This window comes from Echinops telfairi, unplaced genomic scaffold, assembly GCF_000313985.2.
Source record: "Echinops telfairi isolate 266 unplaced genomic scaffold, ASM31398v2 ScPeMD7_5;HRSCAF=22, whole genome shotgun sequence".
NCBI classification, from domain to species: Eukaryota; Metazoa; Chordata; class Mammalia; order Afrosoricida; family Tenrecidae; genus Echinops; species Echinops telfairi.
Genome location: NW_022103901.1, coordinates 25497291 through 25512983, shown reverse-complemented (window position 1 = coordinate 25512983; position 15693 = coordinate 25497291).

Genomic DNA, 15693 nt, shown 5'->3' with positions numbered 1-15693 from the left:
CTTGGAGTCAGAAGGAGAAGAATCTGCTGAAGAACTGCAAGCTACTGAGCACCCCAAGGGAGTGGAGGACCCCCAAAACCAACAAGATGCCAAAGCAATGATAAAAAGGATGTTTGTGCAATCCAGTAGTTCCTAACTCCTAAACACCTAGTCTTTGCATTAAAAGACTAAGCTATCATGCACAGTGTTCTAATGTTATTGTTGTTTTACCTTATTGCTATAATGCACAGCGGAGGGCAGGTTGTAGAGCACAGAACTTTTTATTGTCATTTTTCAAAAGGTCCTTTTAAATAATTTACAAAAAGCATTTGCTTTCAGAAGCCATGGGTGATGCTTTCATGGGCGTGACGATGACCAGTTTTGTAAAGAGTAAGTTGTATAAAATATGAAATAGACACAGTACTCAGCTTCCTTTAAAAAAAAATATAGGATGAACTGATGAATGTTGAGAAGGATGCTTGAGTGAACAGATAAGTGAATACAGCACGTTTAGTAATGAATCACGATTGCCGAATATTTGAAATGTTTCATAATAAAATGTTGGGGGCAATCAGCAAACCTAAAATACTTTATTTTTCCAATCATTTTAACAAGAGATCAAAAACAGTTGTTGAGTAATTTTAGGTCCAATTTAGGTCCCCACCCACCCAAAAAAAGATTCATCATGGAACTACAAAATATATGCCTATATATGAAAGTGTATATATGCTGGGACAACCCAGAAGTGCTACTTTCTGGGTTTCTGTCTTAAAGGTCTTGATCAAATGGTGAACACCAGCCTCAGCATTTGTTTCTAGGTAGAGAATAAAGATATGGTGGAATAGAAAGGGATTCCGCTTGGCAAGGAAAATGAGGAAACTATGAATACGCCAAGCATCCTGGGTAAATCAAGAATGATTTGGGGGGCGGGGGGAGCAGGCAGGTGTGTGTGTGTGTGTATGGGAGGCGTGGTTTGGCTGCAGAGCCTGCAAGGGCTTTAAAGAGGATTTATGTCTGAGTCCATCGATACAGTTACTGTGTCTTGTCAAAGCTCTTCCTCTTTGTCGCTGCCTCTCCATACTACCAAGCATGATGTCCATCTCCAGGGCCTGGCTCTCCTGACAACATGTCCAAAGTATGTGAGATGAATTCTTGACACCCTTGCTTCTACAGAACATCACTGTCTCTAATCGTGCTCAGTTTCCGTTCCACTACTTAGTGGACCACTGTGGGGCCTCCTAGCTGGCCTTCCACAGTCATTTCTGGCTCCTCATTCCTTCCCCTCACTAGAAAATAAACACTCTGTGGGGATGGGTTCCCATCTAATTTGTCAACGGGCACCCCTGTGACTGGCTGGCAATAGGCGCTCAGGGATTATTTATAGATGACTTAGCACACTTGCCATCCCGATGGGGATCGAGAATTTGGGCCTTAGACCTCAGCCAAAAGCAGAAATCCAGGCCCCTCCTCAGCCTGTCACCCTAGAATCCTCCAAGGTCTTGGGAAAAAGAAGGATGGAGGTGCACCCACCCTCAGCGCTGCGGTGAGGACAGAAATCGCTTTCAAGGAAGTTGACACAGTGATGGCTTGGAGATCCCTTCGGAATTCCTCCAGTGCCCAAATCGACATGCCTCAAACCACTTCCAGAATGGAAGGGCCTCCGTCCCCGTAAGAATGGATGATCTTCTGTTCTCAGGTTGTACAATCTATGAAAGCATCCTTTTGTTACCTGCTACTTCTTGATCTGCAGCTGAACGTTGTCCTGGGAGCTGTTCTAAATCAGCCTTCATTTTCCCTTCAGTTGATTCCCATATGTTGATTCGTGATCAACATATGCTTTGTTGAAGGCTAGCAACAAAACACTTGAAGGGGTGAGTGGACTCCTGAGTGATACCACCTGTGATAGTTAAAGTTTATTTTGCCAACATGGCCAATGAACACATGTGGGATTAATTGAAGGGCAAAGAGATAAATGATTCGGCGAGCCTCGCCTCTCTTGTCTCTTGCTCTTTGATCATCAGACCAGTGTGTGGCTGCCTTGCTTGTTCTGTGCCTCAATTTGCAAGCTACACTACCTGTGGGACACTTAACCCATGGACTGTGTCGCTGTAACTTGAGGTTCCTTCAAGACCTGCTTTGCCACACCATTGGAATTTACATCTCTTGAGCTGGGGACTGTCGGACCCTGGCATCTGGCTGACTGCTGGTGACCTGCCTTGATGTTTGCTACCTGTGCCCAGATAGCCTGAATTGCTCTACAGAGGACTACCCGGTGGCCCTCAAGACTTGAAGTACTGCCAGCGTCTCACAACTGTCTCACGTGAGTGAGTTGCACTGAGCCATTTGTACTGCTTTAAAATTTAATTAACTGTTTATTTCTTATGCTAAATATCTATCTATCTGTATAAATATATATAAAATTATTAGCATTCTGGTTTTGTTTCTCTAAAGAACCCCGTCTAACACACCACCCAACGGAAGCATCCCATGTTGCCGTCTGCCATGCCCAGACTCAGAAGGAAAGGGATAGAGATATAGCTATATCCTTCCCACGTCCTCAGATAGAAAAGCTGTGCTGGGTGAGTACTTGAAATTCCAGATCAGCATTCAGAAGGAAGGTTCGGCTTCCCAGACACCCACGCTGAACACTGTTGACAGCACGGGGAAGTGTAGCACTCAATTCCTCGGTGTACAAAAAGGCTGGAAAGCCAAATCACAGTCCCAGGGAGCTGCAAAGCTCTTGCCTGGTCCTGGCTCTTCACCTCTGACCCCAGGCGTGGCAGATGCCAACCCAGTACGAGAACCCACATCAAACCCACAACAAACACTCTGTGCAAAAGAGCACAAAGACAACTCGAGATGAAACTCTCACCTGGGTGTCCGAGAAGCTTTTCCTGGGCATGGGAAGCACAAAGTAAACTGGATGTTGAAAAGCACTGTTAACAAGAATCTATCATGACCGACAACACAGTTAAAATCATGATCCACTGAAATTCTAATCGTGGTTTCATGCAGCATCATGAACTGATAGGATTAAACAAACAAGGAAAAGCTAGACTTCCCTGTTTAAGGCGCAATCATTTATAAACCATGTTTGATAAGGAGCCCTAAAGAAAATGCCTTGTTTCTGCATATAGCCGCATACATCAACATTCTGTATAATAGTCACCCCTCTACTTCCGCTTCATTAAGGCAGACATTGGCATCGCACACGCATTAATGCCTCACTTACTCTAAGTCACTTGTCAACCCCACGAATGAGGTCTACCAGGGATTCGTATTATATCTTTTCAATGTTATTTTATTATATGCTTATTTTACAATGACTATGCAGATTGTTCAGATGTGAGATATATTTTCACAATAGGTCAACCATTTCTGTTAGCTCCCTTCCAGATAAGTGGCTTCCAGCATCTAGTTTTCCTGCCCCCTTCCCCTCTTGAGTTAGTTTATTGTGTCAACCTGGCCAATAAACACATGTAGGGTTATTGAAGGGCGGAGGAATAAAGGGCTCAGTGAGCCTCGCCTTTCAAGTTCTCGGGTCTCTTGCTTTCTGATGGTTGGACCAGAGTGCAGCTGCCTTGCCAGTTCCCTGCTTCAGCTGGCAAGGCTCACTTCCTGCAGGACATCCCTGAGGAGAAGCCACATGGACCTACCCTGATGCAGCGCTGGGTGCTGGAGCAGCCGTGTGGAGACCTCTGCCAGCGCTGAGATGCTTTCATCCTGCAGTCGGCATCATTGTGTCCATTTTGTGAGATGGAGGAGGGCTTTGCGGATTGGTGTTGGACATATGGGTTATTGGGTTAATGGGTTAATGTTGGACCTGTGGGTTTAGGCAGCACTGGGTTGGGATGTTTTCTCGATGTGCACTTAACCTTTATATAAAACTCTGTCTTATACATGAGTTGCTGTGGATTTGTTTTTCTAAAGGGCCCAGATTAACACATCTTTGCTTTAAAGTAATTCTTGGGCACACTGTAGTTGGAAGGGGTGCCAGCCCCCACCACTAATCACGGGTTCAATAGGCACAATTATACGGTTGAGATATATAAATATTATATTAAATTCATCGAGATCATGAGAGATAAAAGAGAAATTGAAATAATGGAGTCAGACACATTTTATGGTATTATGCTCACCTCAGCCCTGCTTGGTGGTCCACGTGGAGAGAGTGGGGAGGGAAGGAGGACAAGGGGAAAGGCAACAGGGGAACGAGGATGGGAGAGGAGAGGGGGAACCAATGAGAAGTCAAGGAAGGAGCAGAGAGAGAGAGAGCACAAGAGAGATCTTTATTGTTAACCCAGGCCTATATATCTCTGGGGGCGTGTAAGCCCATTAATTACAGGTAAAGACATACGTCACAGGGAGGGGTTGCACTATAGGTTATACAGCAATGAGAGGGGGACAATCTAGGGACATACATGCAATAGGAAGAGGAGGGATTGGGGGTACACATGTAACAAGATGGGCAGATCCTAGATTCAGGATGGCAGCCTAATTTTGGATGTAACTGAGCTGGTTTGATCTGTTCTCCATAGAAACCATTATCAGTAGGGTGTAAACTCCACCTACAGGAACCAAGCTAATGGTCGAAAGCCTCTTGGGTGAAGTAGCCCATTGTCCTTACAGCAGGGAGCAGGGCCTACCAGTCTGGCAATTGAATGCCTTCAGGGAGGATGTCTCTAAGCATCTGACCTCCCCCCATATGCTGGCAAAAAGCCCCTAATGTTTGGCATGTCTTTGAGGAAGACAAAGCTTATGGAAAGTCTCTTTATAATCCCACAGGTGTAAAGGTGAAACTGAGGTACAGGGAGGAAGACAGACATAACTGACAGGACAAGGGAGAGCAGAAACAGAAATAGCTTTATTGGAGGCGGGGACCCCCCCCCCAAGCTCCCGGAGGAGGTTCCTATGACCTCGGTCAACAGGTCAGGCTTTCTTCGAACCCAGACATCTGGTTTCTCTGGTTATCTTATCTGGCGCAGTCTGCTGCTGACCTTTGGGAGGTGCAGGGAAGCACATGGAGGGCCCAGACCTGCTTCAGCTTAGTCCAAACAGGGCTGCCTAGTTCGGATCCAGCCAAACAACAGGCACAGGGTCTCTTACCAATGATTGCTTGAAGGGGCACAGTTCTCACTAGCAATCTTCTCTATTTTAGGAGTGCAGTTGTTGTGTAGCGTTGTGTAGCTAAAAAGTATGCTCAACTGGTTGCTCCGGGTGTAGGTTTATGGAGAAGCTCTGAGTGATGGCCTTGGAAGTCCTCCAGTCTCAACTGGTCATCGAGAGGCGCCAGAAACCAAATCAGCTGAATTAGAGCAAACAGGCTTTATTGGGGAGAAAATCCCAGCCTGGGCGAAGTTCCACAGTCCACAACATCCGGGCTGGGGGAGTCGCACTGCAGGCTACAGGGGTGATGCTTATATATGGACAGGTATGTCCAGGTTTCTGGAATGTAAGGTGTCTTCCTGGTTCCGGGTGTATTCATGCCGGGTGCAGAGCGGTGGGCGAGAACAAAGCAGGCACTGAGCCAAACGGGCCCTGCCAGTGCCGGGTGCAGAGCAGCATGGAGAATAAAGCGGGCCATTAGCCAACTCTGGTCAGCTCCGCAGGTGTGTGTGGGAGATTCAAGGCCACTTGCTGCTAGCTGTTTCAGCCAGCTCTGGTCAGCTCCACACGGGTCGGGGAGATTCAAGGTCGCTTGCTGCTAGAAGCCAGCCTGGTATTGATCCGGCCATACATCAACCAGTCCCATTATATTCATATCATATGTTTACATATCGTATCATATAAATTTAAAAGCCTCTGAGAATTTAAAGTAAAAGGCGTGTCTGCATTCCTCAGAGAGCATCATAACAACCCAACCCAGAATGGGACATTTTCTGAATATGGTTTTCCAGACTTCTGGAAGCAGAGGAGTCCTGGTGGGATAGTGGTTACACACTGGACTGCTCACCACAAAGTCAGCAGTTCGAAACTACCAGTTGCTCTCAAGGAGAAAGATGAGGCTTTCAACTCCCAAAAGAGTCACAGTCTCGGAAGCCTGCCCACAGGGGCAGTTCTACTCTATCCCATAGGATCAGCTTTGAGCTGGAATGGACTCAAAGGCAGGGAGATTGAGTTTAGGAATTTGAGAAATAGAGGCAGGGAGTAGGGGGTGGACAGAGAACATTCCCAAGCAAATGCATGAAGATAGACCTGTCCAGAGAGAAAAAAAGTGCTTCCTAAATCTCAATCAGCCTCTAAGACAGCGGTTCTCAACTTGTGGGTCACGACCCTTTGGGGGTCGAACGACCCTTTCACAGGGGTCGCCTAAGACCTTCGGAAAACACATATTTCTGATGGTCTTAGGAACCAAGACACTGTTCCTCTATCCATCTCCAGGTGGGTCCACCCACATACAGATATGCCCAGATACCCGAGTACCCGGCATGAACACTGTTATCCATGTTACACCGAGCTTCAAGACAAAGTTTCATTTATGTGCAATTAGAAATAAATATTTCACAACATATAATTGCATATTGTTTTGTGATTAATCACTAGGCTTTAATTATATTCAATTTGTAACACTGAAAATACATCTGCCTATCAGATATTTACATTACGATTCACAACAGTAGCAAGCTTACAGTTATGAAGTAGCAACAAAAATAATTTTATGGGGAAAAAAAGAAGAATGGTATGGTTGGGGGTCACCCCGACATGAGGAACTGTATTAAAGGGCGGCGGCATTAGGAAGGTTGAGAACCACTGCTCAAAGACATCCCTGAATGACAGGCAATAAGATCCAGCCAGACCCTCATGGAATCACCTCCTAAGACAGACTTTCTTATCACTTAGAATGCAATTCCCCAGTAGTTAGGCCAGACCAAAAAACTTCCAGAGATATGGAAATATTATTTGACTGCCATTATAACCATGTTGCTGCAGGAAAATGAATCCAGGAGAGCTAATGAGAAAGTCTAATGTCCCGCCTTGCTCACAAGACAGCGAGCTCCTCTGACCCATGTCAACTGCCAGCAAGTGGAGGCAGCCAGGAGTAGGTGTGGGCAGGCCAGGAGTATGGAGGAGAATTTTCCAGGGGTTCAGTGCCAAGGCTCAGAGACTGTGACAATCACAGCAGAGATGGGGCGTCCGGGCTGAGAGGAACAGTGTGGAAAGAATGCATGCTTTCTCTTACTCCATCTCGTTCACCTCTGTAGTCTGGGGTTTCCCTTCTTCTGAGAGAAAATCCACCCGGGTAGAGAGGGGGAAGACTTGGATCAAAATGCTGGAGCAATACTTTAGTTTGTTAAGCAATTTCCCCATTGATATGCAAAGGGGAAGTGAAACTGGATCAATAGGGTTAAGAAATTATTTGAATCACTTCCTGGTTCAGCCATAACTGAGGAAGCGACATCATCAAACAAGCTTGAAGTTTTTTCAATTTTTAATTTAATTTTTTAAATTTAAACTGGAAAATAACAGGCCAAATTCCTTGTTCAAACAAGCAAACTCACTACCCTGGAGTCAATGCTGACTCATGGTGACTGCCTGTGGGTTTCCAAGACTGTAATTGTCAACAGGAGTAGAAAGCCTCGCCTTTCTCCCACGGAGCTGCTGGTGGTTTCAAACTGCCAACCATGCGGATGACACACTGGTGTGTAACCACTGCACTACCAGTGCTCCTTAAAGCCTTCCTAGAAGCTTCCTCTTCCTCTTCGAAAACAAGGGCAGGGGGTGACATGTTGCATAGCAACCAACTCTCTTGACTGGTAGAGGCAGAAACAGTGGTGATTGGCTCAAAGATGGCAGCTCATTTTCTTCCCACGTCTGGCTCCTGATAGGACTCCCTATTCCCCTCTGAGTCTCCCATTCCGGGAGTTCAACCTGTCATTTTTTTCTGTGTCAATTTGTGTCCTGGTGCACCCACCTTTGAAGAATCTGTCCCTCCTTTGGTTTCCCTTCATTGGTCAGGACAGGACCCGTTTGAAACGGTTCAAAGCCCCAGTACAAACACCGGCCTCTCTCTCAGGAGCTGGTGAGGCCCTTTGGGTCTCAGTTATAATGAGAGCTCAGGGAGTGGTGGCAGCAGTGATGCTGTCTCACTGGGGAGCCTCACCCTCCGGTTACTATGGAATCCCACGGCCACGCTCTTCCCCAAAGCGCCAAGTACAATGCTGCTGTGACAGGAGTCTGTGCTTCCGCCACCTTTCCTAGGGCCGTGGGCAGTACAGGTCTACTCTTCTCTACCGAATTAGATGAAGAAGCTGAACGCCACTCAGTGTATGCTGGAACGAACGCAAAGTAACATGCTTACAGTATTTTAGTTTTCATTTCTTTATTTTTACTGGCTACTCATGACTTTCCGTGCCTCAGCTTCTTCAACCCTCGGAACAGCCCTGTGAGAGTGTTAGTTGTTTGCTGTGGAGTTTATTCCAACTCTTACTGACCTAGCGTGATGGTGCAAGGGGGTTAAGTGCTGGGCAGCTAATCCAAGGTCGGTGATGGGAATCCTGGGAGAAAGCTGAGGCTGTCTGCTCCCGTAAAGACTGACTTGCTCAGAAACACGAAGGAGTCTTTCTGTTCTATGCTAGAGGGTTGATAGGAGTTGACGATAGCAGGGAGGTGGGAGGTAATCTTCACAGAAACAGATCATTAGATCTTGTCTCCTGCAAAGCTGCCAGGGGGTTCACTCATTGCTCGGTGAGCCTCCAAACACTTCCCCATTGCTCTACTCCTTTCCCCTCACAGGTGTGCTGCTGCTGTTAGGTGCTGTCAAGTCCATTGAAAGTCATAGGCGCCTGTGGACAACAGACTGAAACTCTGCTTGGTGCTCCATTTTCCTCACACGAGGGTTATGTTTAAGCCTCTTGCTGCAGCCACTTTGTCGACCCATCTTGTGGAGGGTCTTCCTCTTTTTCACAGCCAAGCATAATGTCCTTTATCAGGGATTGGTCTCTCCTGATAAGATGTCTAATGTTTGTGAGATGAAGTCTTGCCGTCCTCATTTCTAAGGAGCAGGCTGACAGATCTGTTTGTTCTTCTGGCAGTCTATGGTACTTGTAATAGTCTTTGCCAACACCATAATTCAAATCCATCTATTTTTCCTCAGTCTTCCTTGTTCACTGCCAGCTGCATATGCACAGGAAGCTGTTGAAAACACAGTGGCGTGGGTCAGGAACACCTTAGTCCCTCAAAGTGACATTCTTGCTCTTTGACACTTCAAAGAGGTCTTTCGGAGTAGCTTTTTTATGGGAAACAGAAGGATTTCTCCCAAGTTGTCTCCCCCAAATATATGCCAGACTTAGCTGCTTGCGAATGACTGTACACTTAGAGGTCATCAGGAGTAGCCATCTAGGGCAAGCAGACACCACTGTACATCCCACAGCAAGTAGGGCCCACTCCCTTCTGTTAAGGATAGTAGTTGTCTGTTTCCTTGTAGGAGACACCAGAGAGGTCAAACCCGCCCAAGGATGACCAAGCTTAGGCTGCCATCGTGAATCTAGGGTCTTCCCATCTTGTCACATATATCCCCTAAACCTTCCCATTCCTATGGGCACACCCCTAGCTCATCCCCTTCCTGTCACGCTTATGCCTATCATACATCCCCTTCCTACGATGTGTGTGCCTATTGTACTGCCCCTTCCTGTGACGTGTGGTTACCTGTAATCATGTCCCCCTGATGAGAGATAACCCTTGGTTAGCAATAAAGTGGGGGCTTTCCTGCTCTCGCTCCCGAGGCTCCTTCCTGCTCTTGTGGCTGGGCTCCCCTCACGAGGACCACCAAGCGGGGCTGAGGTGAGCCTGCTACCATGAATTCTGTCTGACTCCATTATTCCAATCTCTCCTCTACTTCTCATGCTCTCTGTGACTTTACTATAATCTTTACTTATTAATGCTGTACAATTGCACCTACCAGACCTGTGATGATGTGTGGGGGACTCTCCTCACCCCACACTTTTCCCAATGCAATCCATCATTTGAATTCTTGACTGCTGCTTCCCTAAGCATTGATTCTGAATCCAAGTAAAATGAAATTCTTGACAACGTCTATCTCTGCTCCATTTGTTTGTCCAATTGTATTTGGGCTTTCTTTACATTGAGTTGTAACACACACTGAAGCCTGTCATCCTTCATCAGCAAGTGCCTTAAGTCTTCCTTCTCTCAGCAAGCACGGTGGTATCGTTCGCAAATCACAGTTTGTCAATGGACCTTCCTCGAATCCTGATGCACATTCTCCTTTATAGAGCACAGGTTCTCAAATTATCTGTTCAGCATGCAGATTGAATGCAGTGAAAGGATACAACCTGGTTACACGCCTTTCCTGATTTTAACCCTTTGTTTGGTTTGAACAACTGCCTTTTGGTTTACATACAGGTTTTTCAAGAGCACACCACATTTTCTGGAATGCCCCTGCTTTGCAATGTTACCCCAAATATGTTATGGTTCACAGATTCAAAAACTCTTGGATATCTAATAAAGCGCAAACATCGTTCTGTTATTCTCTGATGTCAGCCAAGATCCAGCTCACATCAGGAATGAGATCCCTCGTTCCATGTCTTCTGAATTCTTCTGAATGCTGATTTCTGGCAGCTCCCTATCAATGTATTGCTGCAACCATTTTCAATCTTCAACAAAATTTTACTTGCATGTGATATTAGTGACATTGTTCAATAATTTTCACATTCTGTTGGATCATATTTCTTCCATATTTGTGCCCATACCCAACAGAATATGGCAGCTGTCTTCCAAGTTTCATGGCATAGATGAATGGTTACTTCCAGTGCTGCATTAGTTTTATTTCTTTTTTATTTTTTGAAACCTATCTACTGGTATCTAGATCAATTCCTGGAGACTTCTTCTTCACCAATGCCTTCAGTAAAGTTTAGACTTCTACCTTCAATACCATTACACGCTAATCTTTGAAACAGTTGGATGTTATGCAATTCCTTTTGGTACAACGACTGTGTGTTCTTTTCATTGTCTGTTGATGCTTCCTGCATCATTCAATATTTTGTTCATAGATTCTGTGATTCTTTCAATATTGCACCTTGAAGTTTGATTTTTCCCCCCAGCTCTTTCTGTTTGAGAACTGCTAAGAGTTTTCTTCTCTTTGGGTTTTCTAACTCCAAATCTTTATATTTCATTCTAATACTTTACTTTGTCTTCTTGAGCTGTCATTTGAAGGTTTCTGTTCAGTTCTTTTACATCATCATTTCTTCCATTCACTTTAGCGACTCATATTCCAAGAGCATGTTTCAGAGTCTCTCAGACATCTACTTGGACCTTTTCTTACCTTCCTGTCTTTTTAATACCATTTGATTTCTTCGTGTATGGCATCCTTAATGTGATCATGCAGTACATCGGGTCTGTCATTAGTGTTTAATTCATCAAATCTGATCTTGAGATGGTATCTAAATTCAGTTGGGAAATACTAAGGATCATAGTTTGGCTCTCCTGGACTTTAAAAAGATTTCCTCAGCTTCAACTTGAACTGGCATACGAGTAATTGACCATGTTTCACAGTCAGTCCCTGGCTTTGTTTTGGCTGATGAAATTGAGCTGCTCTGTTGTTCCTTTCTATAACTGTAATCAATTTGATATCTGTGTCTCCCACATCCTAAGTTCCACATGTATAGCCCCTGTTGATGTCGCTGAAAGGGGGTATTTACAGTGAGCATAAGTCATTGCAAAGCTCCATCATGTAATCTCCAGTTTTGTTGGTATCATCAAAGCTATACTTCCTCTTTGTTTCCAATGTTTGCATTTCAATCACCACTAATTATCAACACATCTTGACTGCATGTTTGATCCATTTCAGATGGAAGAAGTTGATAGAATTCTCCAACTTCTTCATCAATAGCTTTAGTGGGTGGTGCATAGAGCTGAACAATAATCAGACTAGCTGGTCTTACTTATAGGTCTACAGACATTATCCTATCACAGACAGCATTGTTACTTTCAGACAGATCTGAAATGTTCTCATTTCAAGAGGTAGGCACTATGTTCCCCATGTGGTGAGTGAGCAAATGGAGACACAGACAGGGCTAGCCACTTTCCCAACATCACCTAGCTAGGAAGAAGGAGAGACATATTTCTAAGTCTTGTCTTATGCAAGTCCACACTTTCTGCTTGGGATAAGGCCAATGGAATTCGGGGTCTGAAGATACAGCCATGCCACAGTTCTTTTACCTCGGAGTAAATTGATCCTAATCCCCTCGTTCTGTTTTTCCATCAAAACTTGGGTTTGGAGGGAGTACCAGTCTCTACCTGACTAAGATTCTTCCCCCGGGCTGTGCAAGAGGAGTCAAATGTGATCAAGGTGTGAAAGTGCTTTGGTTGGAAACTGACATATATATGCACATGGATGGAGAAGACTGACAAGCATTAAGTTGATGGTGAGAAACAGTTAGTCAGGGCCTATGCCACCTGTTGAGCTCACTGGGTTAGTCCATTCCCTCTCTCAGTTGTAACTCCCAGTGACGACATTCATTCGATAAAGCGTGAGTGCCTCCTATGTGCCAGGGAGCCCTGGTGGCATCACTGGTTACACATTGGGCTGCTAAGTGCAAGGTCAGCTGTTCAAACCTACCATTGGCTTCTCAGGAAAAAGACGAGGCTTTCTGCTGCTGTAAATATTTACAGTCTCAGAAACCCTAGGCGTTTTGTAGGATTACTACCAGGCATAATCAACTCGGTGGCAGTGGGTTTTCCTATGAGCCAGCCACGTTCTTAGGCTCTGGGGATTCAGCAAAGAGCCAAACTCACCGCCATTGAGTCTTTTCTGATTCATAGTGGCCCAGCAAGGAGGCTAACAGACCAGAGTCTCTTCCCTTGGAGGCTGGAGGGAGGCAGACAGGCATATACGCACATGCACGTAATGAGTCAGGTAAAGATGAGTACTTTTCAGTGGGGGGGAAGGGGGGACAAAATAGGAAAGGAGATGCAGCAAACTCAGGTTAGAGGCAAGACTAAGAGTAGAGAGAAAGGCTTGGTGATCTGCTTCCAAAAATTACCACCAGACAGCTAACAACTGCTCCATAGAGGCATGCCTGTTGCATAAGATGCCTTCCTCAAAGGCTTCCTGAAAGAAAAAGGCTGACTCACCTTTGAGAAGGGAGAACAGACAGGTGTTTGGGAAGACCTTGTGGGCTCTTGCCCTAGACTAGCACTGTCCATTCAAATCTATGTATAACATTTATAATAATAAACATAAAACATTACCCAGTAGAGATCATTTCCAATAGAGATCATTTCCAATAATAGAATTCTAAATGTTGTTTCTCATTCTCTCACCGCCATCGATCAATGCCAACTCACAGTGACCCTATAGGGCAGGGTGTAACTGCCCCCCTAGAGCCGCAAAGACAGAAACTGTTTACAAGAGTAGAAAGCCCCATCGTTCTCCCTTGTAGCAGCTAGTGGTTTTGAACTGCCGACCTTACAATGCCGTCAGCACTATGTCACCAGGGATCCCATCTAAAGTTTCTAGTAGCCACACTTTTAAGAAGTAGAAGCAAGTGAAGTTCCTTTCAACGATGTATTTTAGTTAGCTCAGAAGAGCCAAAATAATACCATTTCAATACGTTATCACTATATATATATGTTATATGTAACATATATATAACATATATATATGTTATTAGAGAGGTGTTTTACATGTTTCTTTCGTCCCAGATCTTCAAAACGCCTCCGTTGGATTGAGCCCCGTTTGCAGGGCTCCACAGCCACAGGTGACACGTCGTGGCCGCGACACTGGAGGGCGCAGCCCCGGCCGCGCAGTCCTGGGGTGCCCGCAGCAGCCCGCAGGCGCCGAGCTGGGTGGTAACCAGAGGCCCGGGTGCGACCTGTGGACCCGCCGCGCTCCTGCAGGTGCAGGGCTCCAAGACCGCGGTGGCCCTGGGGCAGGAAGTGCCGCTCGGAGCCCGCCGGGCCGGTGACGCGGCCGCAGGTGGAGGTGCGGCCGGAGCCCGGGGCGCCGAGCCAATACTAGCGCTGTTTTCCAGGGACCCCAGGGGGACCTAGCACCCGGGTCAGGGCGTCCCCAACGATAGGAAGCTGCGGGATGGCCATCAGGTCCGAGAGGCGAGGTGCTGACGACGAACCGAGGTAAGGGCTGTGAGCGCGAGCAGAGTTCGGGGTCCGAGTGGGGTCCGGGTGGTTGCTACAAACACCTCTCCCCTGCTTGCCCACCCACACTCCGGCCCAGCCCCTGACCCCCAATCGAGTTAAGAAAGTTTCTGAAGGGAGCACCCAGCAGCACTCCCCACCCGTTAGAAACCTTTGTGAGGGGCGCCCCCCACCTCCCCCGACCCAGCTTTCAGTCCCCCCCCCTCCCCTAAGAAATAGTTTGAATGGCACAGCAGTGCCTGCCCATCCTGGGGCGCTGTCCTCTGGGCCGCGGGAAGCCTTTTAAGCACAGAGATGGGGCTCAGGGTCTGTACTCACCCTATCCTCTGTAAAAGGGACTTCAAATAGGGGGCGATAGTCATCCCGGTTGTTGGTGGCTCTTCTGTCCTGTGCTTAGTAGCATAGCCAGGTCCCCACCCTGCTGCTAACCACAAAGCTAGCAGTTGGAACCAAGGAGTCTCTCCCTTGGAGAAGGTTGAGGCCATTGCTCTATGATTTAAAGTCTCAGAAAACCCCGGGGGCATGTCCATCCTGCCCTATAAGGTCAATATGCTTCAAATCGATGGTGTTTTAGATTAATTGAATTGTTTGGGGGTTTTTGGATGTAGTGTGTTGGGGACCCAGGAAGTGCTTCCTGAATGTTTAGATATTCTTTCCCCAGAGATCACCAGGGTACCTATGCATGTGGCGATTGAAATTGGACAGGTTCTTTGCCCACATCGAATAAATGGAGAGGGAGCTCCAGGGACTGGGCATGAAGGTGTATGTGGGCCTCAGCCACTTCCTGCTTCACAGGCCCTCCCCGAAAACTGGTACCCTAAACTGAAGGATGGTTGTCACGGTTAATTGAGGTGTCACACACACAGGTGTCTCCCTACTGGGTCATGCATCCTACAAGGCAAGGAGTTTTTCTTCCTTTGCAGATACAAGCCCATGTCTGCCACAGAGTAGAAGTTCAAGAAAAGGACTTAAGTCATAAAGGATTACTTCAATCATAGATATCTTGACTAAACGAAAATATTCATTCCCCCAAGTCTTCTTCCAGCCAAGTTTAGCTTAACTGTAGTCTGGGTCACTCACAGGAGCAGTTCTACCCTGTCCTATGGGGTCGCTATAATTGACATCAACTCCAGGCAGGGAGTTGAGTAAAACGGAGGAGGAGGAGCCCTGGTGCTGTAGTGGTTATGCTTTGGGATGCTAACTGCAAGGTCAGCAGTTCGAAACCACCAGGGGAAAGCTCCTCAGGAGAAACACGATGCTTTCTACTTCTGTAAAGATGTACTGCCTTGGGAACCCCGGAGGGCAGTAGGACTCGGTCCTCTTAAGGGACCCTATGGGTCAGAATGGACTCAATGGCAATGAGGACGTCATAAAAATAAAAGTCTGCCTTGCATATTATGCTCTTTTGAGAACTCTCCAGATGAGATCAAATTGACAGCAGTGGTGCACAGCTCAGTGAGTTTAGTTAATGAGGAAGGAGCTGTTCCGAGGAGGAGAGTGAGAATGATTGCACAACTCACAGAATGTAATCAAGGTCACTGAGTTGTACTTGTGGAAACTTGAATTCATATGTTGAATATATATATGTGTGTGTGTGTGTGT